The sequence below is a fragment of the Elephantulus edwardii genome, unplaced genomic scaffold (assembly GCF_000299155.1).
Source record: "Elephantulus edwardii isolate Elephantulus edwardi_28Jun2011 unplaced genomic scaffold, EleEdw1.0 scaffold00062, whole genome shotgun sequence".
Taxonomy (NCBI): Eukaryota; Metazoa; Chordata; class Mammalia; order Macroscelidea; family Macroscelididae; genus Elephantulus; species Elephantulus edwardii.
The window spans coordinates 14,200,232-14,214,359 of record NW_006399812.1 but is presented as its reverse complement, the minus strand read 5'-3'; positions in this window follow the sequence as shown (position 1 = coordinate 14,214,359).

The window sequence follows — 14,128 nt, the reverse complement described above, 5'->3', positions numbered from 1 at the left end:
GCGATTGGCACAGGACAGAGTGGAGTTTAGGGCTGTTGTACATAGGGTCGCTATGAGTCGCAGGCGACTCGACGGCACATAACAACAACAACAACAAACATGTTTTGTTGATGACATTAATTTCAATATCTACATCAGAACAGCACTCTTCCCATCTCCTTTCTGTGATTCTTGTTTCCATTAATTCTTCAATTCTCCTCCTTCAGGCCTTTTGGGGATGAGATCAGTCTTTTGACTGTGACTTTGCCTGTTAACCTCAGCCCCAGCCTCTGGTCTGTGTCAGGCAGTCAGCTGGCAGTTGGTTGTGGATCTGCGAGGTATTGACTGAACACCTTCTGAGTACAGTCTTGCACCAGGTGTCAAGTGTGCACGTGTAATAGAAAAGTGTGTGTGTGTGTGTGTGTGTGTGTCCCACAAGAGTTTAGGTAGAAAAGAGTAGAGTAAATGCAAAACACGTGGGTTTAGCTCATGAAAAACGTTGAATCTGTTCAGAAGGAAGGAGCCCTGGTGGCTTGTGAGGAGCTGTGCTGCCAACCCACAGGTGCGCACACTCGCTATGAATGCACCATCTGCTCCACAGTCAACTCCCATGTGATTTCCTGCCTGCTGGAGGGTCAGCTGTGAGTCCGTTCCCACTTGATGGTACACAACACCAACTATTAGAAGAAAGCAAACACACATATATTAACTGAAAATAAGCTCTGCATAAAAACATGTACGAACAAGCTGGGACAGAGTCACAAATGTGCACATAATAAACTTGCCTTCAGCACGAAAGGGCACTCTGGTGGCGCAGTCTGCAGGGCATTGCTCTGCTCACCCAAAGGCAGTGCCTTTCTGGTAGTTTGAATGGGTGATCTCCTCCCATGCGGTTTACAGCCTCCAGAAAACCTGCTAGAGGGTCAACTACAACTTGGTTCTGACTCAAAGGCAATGAGTTTTCAGTATGAAAATTCCACAATTTTCATGGAGATGAAAATGAATATATATCTACATGGATTCATAATAATGTTGGTGTCAGCTCAAGAGTAACAGCTGCATTATAGGGTTTATGTTTTAATGAGAACAGTGTAAAATAGATCTGATCTCTATGGGAATTTTGAAGTTACCACACTGTAAGGGGCATTTCGAGGCTGTTTGTAGGACTGGGGCTGAAGGCAGTGCAGCCCCACCTGTCTGGACCACTCAGGGGATGGACACCCCAATTGCCTTTTATTATTATTTTTGTTATTATTATTATTATCCTGAGATGGACCGGGAGATTTTTTTCTTTCTTAAGCCTTACTGCTGTCCTTTTTCTTTCTTTAGCACATTTCTCCAGTTCCCTGTGTTAGTCAGCACAGTGTACAGGATGGATGCATCACCCAGCTCTGTCAGAGTCACCTGCTAAGTACTCTTTGATCAACCTCTTGTTGCGAGGTGCTATTGACTCAGCTCTACCTCTTAGTGATCCAAAGCACAATAGAACAAACTCCTGGCCCCTCCAGCACCATCCTCGTGGGCCCTGTGGTGCCTTTTGCTGCAGCCTCTGTGTCAGTCCACTTCAAAGTGTCCCTTTTCTTGCTGACCCCTTACTATTACACATATGATGCCCTTCTCTAGAGACAGGCCCCTCTTGGTAACATGCCCCAATGTTTGCCAAGTGAAATGTCAACATTCTTGTTTCTAAGCAGCTCTTGGATTGTTCTTTTTCTGAAGCAGATTTGTTTGTTATTTTGGCAGTCCATGTTGGCAAAGAATCCAGTACTCTTTGTCAACATCACAGGTATCATTAGGTGTCACTGAGTATGACTCATAATGACCCGGTGAACAGCCAACCTGAACCCTGCCCTCTCCTGTGCCAGCCTCTGCTGAAGTCACTGTGTCAATCCATCTCGTGTGTGTGTGTGTGTGTGTGTGTGTGTGTGTGTCTTTCATTTCTTTGCTGACCTCTTCAAGCATTATGTTCTTCTCCAGTGAATAGTCTCACCTAGCTAAATGTCCAAACTATGAAAGACAATTAGAAGGTATCAATTCTTCTTTGATTTGCTTTATCCCATACCCAACTTTCACATGCATTTGAAGCAGTTGAAAATACCCTGGCTTGGGCTGAGTGCACCGTGGTCTTTAAAGTTATGTCCTTACTATTTATTACTTTAAAGAGGCCCTTGAAAGCAGATTTTTTCCCATTGCAATATGTCCTTTGATTTCTTGACTCTTGTTTGCATAGGTATTGGCTGTGGATCCAGGTAAAATGAAAACCTTGACTATAATTTTTTTCTCCGTTTATCATGAAGTTGTTTATTTGTCCAATTGGGAAGACTTATGTTTTCTTTATGTTGAAGCAGAATCTGTATTGAGCTTAACCAATTAAGATTTTCCAGTCTGCTTCACTTTCTGTGAGCAAGGTTGTGCCAACTGCATAATGTAGGTTGTTGATAAGTCTTCCTCCAATCCTGTTGCCATGGTTTTCTTCATATAGCCCAACTTCTCAGATTATTCACTCAGCATAGCCACTAAATAAGTATGGTGGCAGAAACTCTATTCCTTTCACCATAGACTCGAACACTATCCCCTTGTTCTACCTGAACAACCGATTCTTGGTCTGTATTCAGGTTCTATATGAGCACAATTAAGATTCTGGAATTCTCATTCTTCCCTTTTACCTACTTCCTAGTTTAGCTCAAAACCTTTCAGTACCTTCTTGCCGAACACTTATCTGGGCCTTTACTCCATTGCCAGGACCTGACCTGGTGTCTCTGGCCATAGCTTCTAGCTCAGTCCCATCACCATGACTTGCTATCAAGGCAATACTTTCAGGTTCCAGGTTCCAGGAGCACCAGGTTCTGAGTGCTCCCTCACCTCTGTACTCACCTGCTCATGATTGTCTATCAGTCTTCCCTTCAGTCCTGTAAAAGAGTACCTTTCTTAGGGAAGCCTTCCTTAACTTGTGTGACCAGATTAAATCTTACCACTCTCTCTTTATACCTTGGGTCCTTTCTTCAAATATCTATCATAGCTGTTATTTATTTACGTGGTTATTGGATCAATGCTGATCTTCTTTATAAACTTTGAGCTTTGTGAGGTCAGCCACTAGATTGTGTCGCCAGCACCCAGTGGATGCTCAGTAAATAAACAAATGAAAATGAATGAGTAAGTAAAGAGTAAATGAAGACTATAATAGAGTTTGGGAGCTCCAGTGGCTTTGTGGTAAAGAGCTATGCTGCCAAACCACAGGCACATGGTTTGAATCCACTAGCTGCTCCTTGAGAGAAGGATGGTGTGATTTATTGCCTCTGAAAATGCACTAGGATTAGGAGAGTGATCAGCTATTAATTGGTTCTGACGTGACAGTGTGTAACACCAATGTCAACAACAAAATAGAGCTTGTCTTAGTGATTGATGAGACTATTGTAATGCTTCAGACTTATTCTAACATTAGCTCGTTCGGATTTTACTAAGCAGAGAATTGTGGCCATCTAAAGTACAACCATTGATCTCTTCTTATCTAGAGCAAAGAAGAATGAAGAAATACAATGGTGCATGCAAACAACCCAATAGACTAGTGGACCACGGAAACCTCAGCTTCTGCGACCCTGAGACCAGAGGAACTAGCTGGTGCCTAGCAGCCACTGCTGCTTCTCTGCCCCAGATCCCATTAGAAAGGCTTTTGGAGAATGGAAGACAAATGGGAAACACTAATAAAAATCTTAAAAAAAAACCAGAAGACCAGGCAGAAACTGGTGGAATCCCTTTACTACCTTTTAAACCTGGAACTGAACTCGCTCCTGTAGCTCAATTTTCAGCTGAAGTATAGACTAGTTTATGAAGTGAGCACTTATAAATCACATTTATAAAGTCATATGGGGATGATTTGAGTCCTCTGAGCTGTGGTCTTGGAAAAGAGAGCTGAATGTCCCATGGACTGCCAAAAGAACTAACAGATATATCTTGGAGGAAGTGCCACCAGAATGTTCCTTAAAGGCAAAGATGGTGAAACTTTGTCTCACATACTTTGGACATGTTATTAGAAGAGGCTACATCAGCTGTCAGGGACCTCTCCAGAGTACTGAGAAGCAACTATGTCCAGAGAGTAAGACCAAGCATGCTCTTTGCAATTACTTGCAATGCACCAGATAGTTGTACAATGACTAAAGATGACAGAAGAATTGATGCCTTTGAGTTGCTGGAGAAGAGTCTTGAACATACAATGGGTAGTCAGGAAAACAAATAAGTCTGTCTTGGAGAGGGTAAAACCAAGTTTCTCTTTGGAGGTTAGGATTTTGAAGCTCTGTCTCACACACTTGGCATGTGGCCAGGAGGGACTGATCCTTGGAGAAGGACATCATGCTTGGAAGGGTGGCGCAACAGTGCAGGAGAGGAAGACCGCAGATGAGGTGACTTGATACAGACTGGGGTAATGAAGGCAGGTGTGTTGGAGTTAGCAAGACTGGCTCAGAACAGGGCAAGACTCAGAGCTGATGTACATAGGGTTATTACTATGAGTTGCAGATGACTCGATGGGAAACAACAACAACAACAACAACATTCCTTGGAGAAGGACCCCATGCTTGGAAATATGGAGGGTTATTGAAAGAAAGGAAGACTCTGGGTGAGATGGAATGATACAGTGACTGCAGCAATGGGCTCGAATGTGTCAGAGATGATGAGGATGGCACAGGATAGGACAGGGTTCAAGTCTGATGAGTCATACTTGATTGGAAGGCACCTAACAACCACAACCACAACCACAACCACAACAACATGAGTGAGATAGTCATTCCTGAGAACAATCAATCAGGAGAGATCAAAGGAGCAGATTTTGCCCAAGGGCAAAGTTCAGGGATACCAAGAAACAGGAAACATAGATGGGAGGTGATATGGGTGCTGCTATATGGTGGGGATGGCAAACAATGACACCAGATGACTCGCTAGGATCTGTTAAGTAGAAAACAGATTTGCTCTGCAAGCCTGCACCCAAATCACAATTGTAGGTGCCATCAAATTGCCTGCCGACAATTCAGAGTGACTCAGACCTACAGATCTGAACCTTGCCCTACACTGCACCATTCTCAGGGCCTCTGGCATGCTCAAGCCCATAGTGGGAGTCCCCATGTCAATCTATCTTGTTGATGGATTAATCACAATTAAAAGAAAACAACTGCACATGTACCCTAAAACAGAGAGCTAGATAACAGAGAAGAGAGGATTAAATTTGTATGGATTTTAGGACAAACCTAGGAAGTTTTGACATTAATGAATTCTTCACATCAGAAGATCTCAGTGTTGAGTATAGAAAAATCCAGTTACTTAAGTAGTCTCGTTAATCAAAGGTCCTCCTACATATTAACATTGAAATGACGGGATGGGGCACCTGGTCTTACCAATTTTGTGTCTTTGGAGAATTTCCTCTTTTGTCGTTGAGAATTCTTTTTTTTTCCCCCTTTAAATGTATAAAACGAGCTTGGAAGTAGGAGTGGCATCTACTTCTGCAAAAGCTTGCCTCCGGAAATGCTATGAACCTGGAGAAAGGATGAAAGCCACACAAGTGTCCAGGTCTTTCATTTATCGGGTCACTATGAGTCGCTTACGACTCGATGACACTTAACAACAACAACAACAACAACATACTTTATTTGGTATTAACAAGTTTGAACATATTTTTAATTTTTTAAAAATTTACATTCATTCATTGTTATACATTTTCCTCCCTGTCCCCCTTTCCTCCCAGTTCGTTTTTTTCTTTGGAAAAAAAAGTTCTATCATTGTTATAAAGTCTCCCCCTCCTCCCACTTTACTATGTAACTCTTATTCTGAACTCTTGTCATGCCAATCATACCTAATACCTAATATTCTTTTTATACAGTGTTCTCCCTCATCTGTTTCAATGCTGTGCACATTATTTATCCCCTCTTTTCCGAAGGTTCCCTCAACTCCCATATTAGTCTCGTTCTAATACAAACCCTCGTCCATGAAGACAGGGTTTCATTCCCCCTCATGCAAAGAATTTTCTTTAAAAAATTACTTAAATTACTTGCCTTGTTATACTTTAGTGTAGTTCTGATGTTTGACAGAGAGATTCCTAAGTGAAATATTAATTTAGAGTTGTTGTTGTTGTTATGTGCCTTTGAGTTGCCTGTGACCCAAAGCAACGCTGTGCACAATAGCTCTGAACCATGCCCTGTCCTGAGCCCATCTCAATGTCTCCAATACCCCATTACTGTGTCAATCCATCTCATCCAGGGGCTTCCTCTTCTGTGCTCCCCCAAGGACTTGTCCCTCCTGGCAACATGCCCAGAGTATGTGAGATGGAGCTTTAAAATCCTTGCCTCCAGGTAGCAATCTGCTTTACTTATTCCAGGATAGACCTGTTTGTTCTCTTGGCAGTCCATGGTATGTTCAAGAATCTTCTCCAACACTACAATTCAAAGGCATAAATTCTTCTAGCATCCTTAGTTATTGCCCAGTTCTCTGATGCATAACAAGTAATTGTAAAGACTATGACCTGGATCAGGTGCACCTTAGTCTCTAGACTGACATTATTGCTCTTCAGCATTCTAGAGAAGTCCCTGATAGCAAGTTTTCACAACACAATTCATTTTTTTATTTCCTGACTGCTGGTACCAAGGGTATTGATTGTGGAAGTGAGCAAGCTGAAATTGTTAACAACATCAATCTCTTCTCCATTGGTTATGATGCTGCCAATTGTCCCTGTGGTGTGAATCTTTTGTTTTCTTAATGTTGAGCTTCAATCCATATTGGAGACTGTAGTCCTTGAGTTTCTGCAGCAAAAACTTCAAGTCCTCCTCAGTTTTGGCAAGCAAGGTTGTGACATTTGCATAGTGCAGTTTGTTGATGAGTCTTTCTCCAATCCTGATGCCACATTCTTCCTTATAAAGTCATTCTCCTGAATGATCTGTTCCACAGATAGATTGAAAAGTAATGGAGAAAGGACATATCCCGTACACATTTCTTTCCTGATTTTGAACCGTGCAGTGAGTGTTTCCTTGCTCTGTTCTGAGGACTGCTTCTTGGTCCAAGTATAGGTTCTCCATGAACACTTAGGATTTCTTAAGCACTTTGGGTTTCCTATTCTCCTCAAGATAAGCCACAATTTGTTGTGATCCACACAATCAAATGCCTTTGCACAGTCAATTAAACACAGATAGACATTCCTCTGGTACTCTCTGCTTTCAGCCAAGATCCAGCTGACATTGGCTGTGATGTCCCTAGTACCACAGCCTCTTCTAAACCCAGCTTATATTTTTGGTAGTTCTCTGATGATATCCGCTTCCAGTCTTTTTTCATAATCTTTGCTTGCATGTGACATTAGTGATACTAGAGATTTGTAATCTACTCTGAAAGTAAAGCTTACTTAGGCCCCAGTTGCTCTTTGAGTTTGGAACTGAACTCACCTTGTGGCGTACCTTTCAGTAAGTAAAATGTTAGATAAGCCTATAGAACTGATGATGGTTAGACTTCTCCTATACTTTGAGCATGTTATCAGGAGGGGTCAGACCCTGGAGAAAGACAACATGCTTCACAAAGTAGAGAGTCACTGCGATGGATTGACACAGTGACTCCAACAATGGGCACATACATAGCAGAAGACTGTAGGGATGGAACAGGACCAGGCAGGGTTTTGTTCTTGTGTACATAGGGCCGCTATGAGTTGGAGCTGATTCAAGGGCACTTAACAACAACTGAGATGAGCAATAACACAATGGAAGTAGTGGGTCCTTAAAACAATGAACCATCCAAGGTGAAAAGTGCATCCATTCTTTGCCCAAGGACAAAGTACAGAAAGCAGGAAGAGGATACACGGATGAATGGAAACAAGAATCATAGGGAGGAAGTGGGAAGAGTTCTGTTACAATGAGCATTGTAATCAATGGCTTAAAACAAAATATCTAAGACTAGAAAACCATTCTGCTCTATAAATATTCATTGAATTCACAATATGAATTTGCAAAGGGGAGAAAAAAAAGAAAAATAAGAAGTAAACCAAATGCAATATATTGTCATTTGAAGGATTTTTAAAAAAGTGTTTCTTTTCCATGTACTGTCGAATCCAATCTGACTGGCACAAGAGGAGACTGCCCGTCCTTCTCCAGTGGAGCATCTGGTGGATTCGAACTGTGAGCTTTCGGTATTGCTGTGTAGCTTCTTGCTACTAGGCTACTAGAACTCCCCTGAAAGATTTTTTTTGGAATTGATTTTATAATTATCTTAGTTTAAAAAAAATCTAGAGAAAAACATAGCACAAAGGTTAAGAGCACAGACTCTAGAGCTGCACTGCTGTGGGCTATTTGCTGACTTTCTCAGTATCTAGCTCTGCTAGGAACTGGGCATATTGTTTTGCCTCTCTGTGTCCCAACCTTTCATCTTTAACATGCAGAGGATAACATTTCTTACCTCATGATATTATCTTGTGGATGCTATGAATTAACACACTGGGGAGTAGTTAGAACAATGCCCGTGCAGAAAACACCATTTAAGTGCTTGCTGTTATTATTACTAACCCTTGAAGAGGGGTGGGTGCCTTCAGCCTATTCCGATGCAGAGTCAGAGACTATGGCTTGGCACCCCTCTCATTCGAGTGCGTGGTGCTGAACGGGATTCTTTGAGCATGTTATGATTACGTACATGTGTCATTTTGCTTAGTCAAACATTGCTCAAGATGTTGCTGTGAAGTCATTTTGGAATTGAGACTACTCATGATAATGTGGTTGGGCCTTATCCAATCAGCTAAAGGTCTATGAACAACAAACACACAAACAAACAAACAAACAAACAATCCCAGAGGAGAAGGGATTTTGCCTCACACTATGTGAATAGACATCTTGCTGAATTTCCCACCTGCTAGCCTGCCCTACACACACTTTGACCTTACCAACCCTCATGATCATTTGAACCAATTCCTTGCAATAACTCTTTCTCTCCCTCTCTGCCTCTGACCCTCTCTCTCTACACTTACACACATACACACAAATTCTCTTCCCCAACCCCAGATTCTGTCCTCAGGATCCCATCTCTCAGTCTTTCCTTTCATTCTCCCACGAGTCACTCCTCCTGGTTGCTTTTCTGCAGAGCCATCACTAAAGCAGGGAGGAATCCCTGCTTTACAGAGAACTATCATCTAGTTGGGAAGAAAGGGCTGGTCTCTGAAGCACACTTGCAGGATGTACTGAGAATACACTCACTCATTCACTCAATAAGTGTTTCTTGAGCACCTATTGTGTCCCAGGCACTGTGCAGGACTCTGGGAAAACAGTGTGGAATAGACCAAATGTCTGCCCTGAGAATCTAGTGTGAGAGAGAAGCAGACCAACAGACGGCACAATTTCACAGCGTAGCACACGCACATACTGCTGTAAAGTCAGAGCTGACCACAGCTGAACTCCAGTGGGTTTCCAAGACTAGAAAGTGCATGGGAAGACATTGCCTATCTGTCTCCCTTGAAGCAGCTGAGAGGTGCTCCACGTCACCAGAGAGAGGGGAGGCCTTTAGTCTACCAGGGCAATGCCCTACGGTCCACACCACTAGAGTTTCCTAAGGCATAATGTTGTTGTTGTGTAACATCTAGCTGGAACCAACCTATATAGTAAGTAGCACAGACGGAGATTACCCATCTTTCTCTCACAGAGCAGCTGGTTGATTTGAACCATGTACCTTTGGGTTAGGAGTGCAATTCCTTTCCATTAAGCCACCAAAAAGCTCTCTAGAACATAATGATGTTGTTGCTGTTATGTGTTGTCAAGTCAGCTTTGACTCATAGCTGACCCTCTAGTGGGTTTTTAGAGGCTTTAAATCACCCGGGAGGAGATTGCTTATCTTTATGCTACATAATGAGAAGGTAGAAAGTCCAAGTGGGGTGTGAGAAATGGGAGGTGCAGGGCAGGCTCTGCAGAGGAAGACCAGAAGGAGAGATTCCAGGAATGGATCCTTCCAAGCTGGGACCACAAAGCAAGTGGGGCATGGGAGGAGCAAGAACATATTGGAAGGCCACAGGGGAGCAAGGCAGACAGGGCCCAGAGAGACAGAGGAGCTTGTGAGAAATGACCAGCATCCATGAGCAGAGTGAAGGTGGAGGCGTTTCACTACCCAGGGTGAGGCATCAGAAGGAGCAGGGCTGCTGGGCTCCCTCCTGCTTAGAAAGAGGTCTTTAGTTACTGTTCGAGGTCCCCACAGCTCATGCCCCAGCACCCAGCACTGCCATTTGCTCCAGCTGGCGCCCTGTCCGGTGAAACCCTTCTCCACTCCCTCTTCCACACTGGGAAACTGAAGCAGGTGCAGTGACACCCGCAGAGAGCCCACGAGTAAATGGGATTTTAAAGTTGTTAGGGCATTTTGGCATTCAGTTCCCCAAGATGAACAAAGTGTCTTGTCTGGTAATTGCAATTAATGGCTCTGCTATTCAAGCATATCCGTCAATAAATCTCCTCTAATAACCGATTGGGCACAGTAGTTGCCATAGTTATGGCTTTAAATTGAGCCCAGGGTAGTGGGCCACAACACTGACCTTATTGAGGTCAGGTCTGCTTCCTGACTGCATGACTCCATATCCCAGGAATTACAGTTGCCCTCCCAACGGTTGGCGTTGAGCCAGCTGCAAAGATATGCTCAGCCCTCGGCTTAACTGCCTGGAGATTTCCTGTAAGTCTCTGAAAGGCTGAATAAAACTCTTCACAACCATAAACCATCAACAACTGGAGAAATGGATCCTGTCCAGTCCACTTTTGTGTGCTGTGGCGGGGGGTAGTCAACAGGAGGACCCCACATCAGATGAGTGAGCGTCAGCGCTCTCCACGAAGCCTCCCCTCCGATGCACCTGTCAGTGCCTTGTCATGGAGTTAGTTGTGTTCAGTTCCTCCCTGGAAAAGACTTCCTTTCCTCAGCCTCACGTTCTATCCCCGGGAAAGCCTTTCTGAATCCTTCCTTTCCTCTCTCCCATGGGCCATTACTTCTGTGTTCAACCCCTCCATGAGCAGCCGTGCTCTCTTCATGGGTTAAGGGATCAACTTTCTGAAGTTCCAGCCATTATTTCAGAGCTGGGATCGATCTCCTATCCCCTCTCATGTCATCATGCCTCAGGTCTTCAGAGGACGAGGATTTCCAGAATGCAATCTGAAAACCAAGATTGGAATGTCTAATCAGGTGGGGTTATTTTTAAATGTATTTATTTATATATACATTTGAGATGATTGCAGCCAATTACTCAGAAGATAGAAGAAGTGATCCAGAGGCAAAAATACTTGATATTTCCACCTGCCCCCCCCCCCAGTTCCTATCTGTGTTTCAAAAATAAGGAACATAATGGAGGTTTAAGGACGCCTCTCATTCAGTCTAAGCCTTGCTTTAAGTTTCTGTGGATTTATATTTTTACTTCTTTCTCTTTCCCTCCATTCTACTTCAGAGCTAATGACAGTATGAATTCCAGCACTGAGAGAGTCTCTTTGCTGGGAAGAGCACTGAGTACGCTATGAGGGGTCCACAGAGGAGTGTGGACTCAGCAATCTTGCCATTGGCCCTATTTCTGACCATCTTTCTTTCTGGAGGAATTCCTCTAATATAGACTAATGGTTGTTAGGTGCTCCTGAATCAACCATGACTCATAATGACCCTGTTGTTGTTGCTATATACCATTGAGTTGACTGTGATGCATAAGGATGAAATAACTCTGAAACCTGCCCCATTCTGAGCCAGTCTCACTGTCTCTGACACATCTACCCCCGTTATCCATGTTACTGTGTCAATCCATCTCATCCGGGGTCTTCCTCTCTTGTGTTGTTCCCCCCACCTTTCTAAGCATAATGTCCTTCTCCAAGGACTGGTCTCCCCTCGCCACGTGCCCAATGTAAGACAGAGCTTCAACGTTCTTGTGTCCAAGGAACAACGTGGCTTCACCCTTTGAACAAAAATTTGCATCTTGACCTATCCTTCCCCATCCTCATGATGTCTTATGCTCAAGCCTGTTGTGGTAGCTACTGGCTCAGCCCTTCTCATTGAGGGTCTTCCTTTCTTTCACTGACCTTTTACCTTTTCCAGCATGATGTCTTTTCCCAAGAACTAGTTCCTCCTGTAAGAGAACAAAATCTACCAAGAGAACGAAGAGCTGTCTTGGAGTGAGTGCAGCCAGAGTGCTCGTTGGAGGCAAGAATGCTTCACATAGGTGGATGGTCAATGATGAAGAGGAAGACCCTCAACCAGGTGGGTTGACAAGGTGACTGCCGCATGGGCTCTTGTGTGTCAGGAAGTGTGAGGATGGCACAGGCCAGAACAGGGTTCAGATCTTTTGTTCATAGGGTCACTATGAGTCATACTTGAATCGACGGCACCTAAAAACAAAAAGAATAAATCCCTCCTGATAACATGCCCAAAGTAAGCCAGACAAAATCCTTGACTCTAAGGAGCACTCTGGTTGCACTTTATCCAAGACAGACTTGTTTGCTCTCTTGGAAGTCTATAGGCATTTCCATACTCTTCGCCAATTCCACAATTCAAAGACATTGATTCTTCTTCTGTTATCTTTATTCATTGTAACTCCCAGACGGGTAGGAAGCATTTGAAATCACCATGGCTTGGATCAGGTGCACTTTTAGCCTTTAAACTGACATCCTTTCTCTTTAGCTTTTTGGAGAGATTCTTGAGGGCAGATTTCCCCAAATGCAACACACTTGTTGCTTTCTTGACTGCTGTTGCCATTGGTGTTGTTTGTGGATACAAGTAAAATGAAATTGTGGACAACCTCAATCTTTTCTTCATCTATCATGATGTTGTCTATTGGGGAGGATTTTCGTTTTCTTGATGTTGAGATATAACCCACATTGGAGGCTGTAGTCTTTGATATTCTTCAGTGAGTGCTTCAAATCTTCTTCCCTTTAGTGCTCGACATTTTAACCTTCTTCTCTATGTGAATTTCTTCTGTGAGATAGATTTTGATTTCCACATGTCAAGAATCTGCCTAGACTTTCCTTTAAGAAGAAATTAGCAAAGAAACAAGCCAACAGAAAACTCGTTGATGTAGGGTTGATGTTGAGTCAACCCTACAGTGTATTGAAGAAAACTTGTGTTCCATGGGTCTTTCAGTGACTGATTTTTTGTAAGTACATTGCCAGCATGTCTTCTGAAGTATCTCTGAATAGATTTGAACTTTTGAGCTTTCAGTTACCAACTGAATGTGTTAACCATTTGTGTCACTCTGGGCCTCCTACGATGAAACAAACTCTATTTATGTTTTGCTTCTAATTTTTTTCTGTAGCTTTCCAATAGAATGAAAATGATAGTATTTGTTTTCAAAGTCTAGAAAATGTGTGTAACTCCCTGGGTAAAATGCAGGAATATTCCTAATCTTTCAAATGGTAACATTTAAAATTAATTAGGAAGGAAAGGTATGCAATCCATGTGTGGGTTTGGGGACCAGAAATATGCATGCTTTTAAAATGCTGCTTACAAATGTATTTTGGTGGATGATTGATGGAATTGGAATTACTAAGCAATGTCAAATCGAATTTTGGCTTCACTGTTAATGATGTGCCATTGAAAGGAGTTATAAAAATAGCAAGAGATTTATTTTAATAAAAGAGGAAACAGGGAAAGGCAAATTAAATCTAATAAATACATGAAGCTGAACAGTTGGAGAGACCACTTGGATTCTTCAACTTCCTTTTCCTCTCCAGGCTGGGTGCTTCTTACCATTAAATACTTCCTAACAAGGAGTTTGTGTCTGGTCTCCCATTCCTTTTGCTTTCTCTCAAATTTGTGGGATATTTCCAGATTTCAAGGTCTCATCCCAAAAGCATTCCTTCTGGATTCTGGAGAGTGCCCTTCATGAGCAAATATATCATTCCTCATCATGATGTCTGACGACTCTTGTCTGAATATTTCAAGTTTCAGAGGAGACATGTGGCAAGTAGGCCTGTTGCATCTCTTCATGCTGTTTGTCTATCCAGGGTCCATGCATTAGTTCCCTGGTGAGCCGACCCAGGTACTGGTGCTGGGAACAAGAGGGTCAACTCTGGTCTTTCTCCAGGAGGGAGGCAATTATATAGAGAGAAGATCCCTAGAAAGAGGTAGAACTGAAGATAAATTGACATGAGAATTGATGTACAGGAGAATTGTGACCCAAGACAGGGGGAGAAGAGGGAAG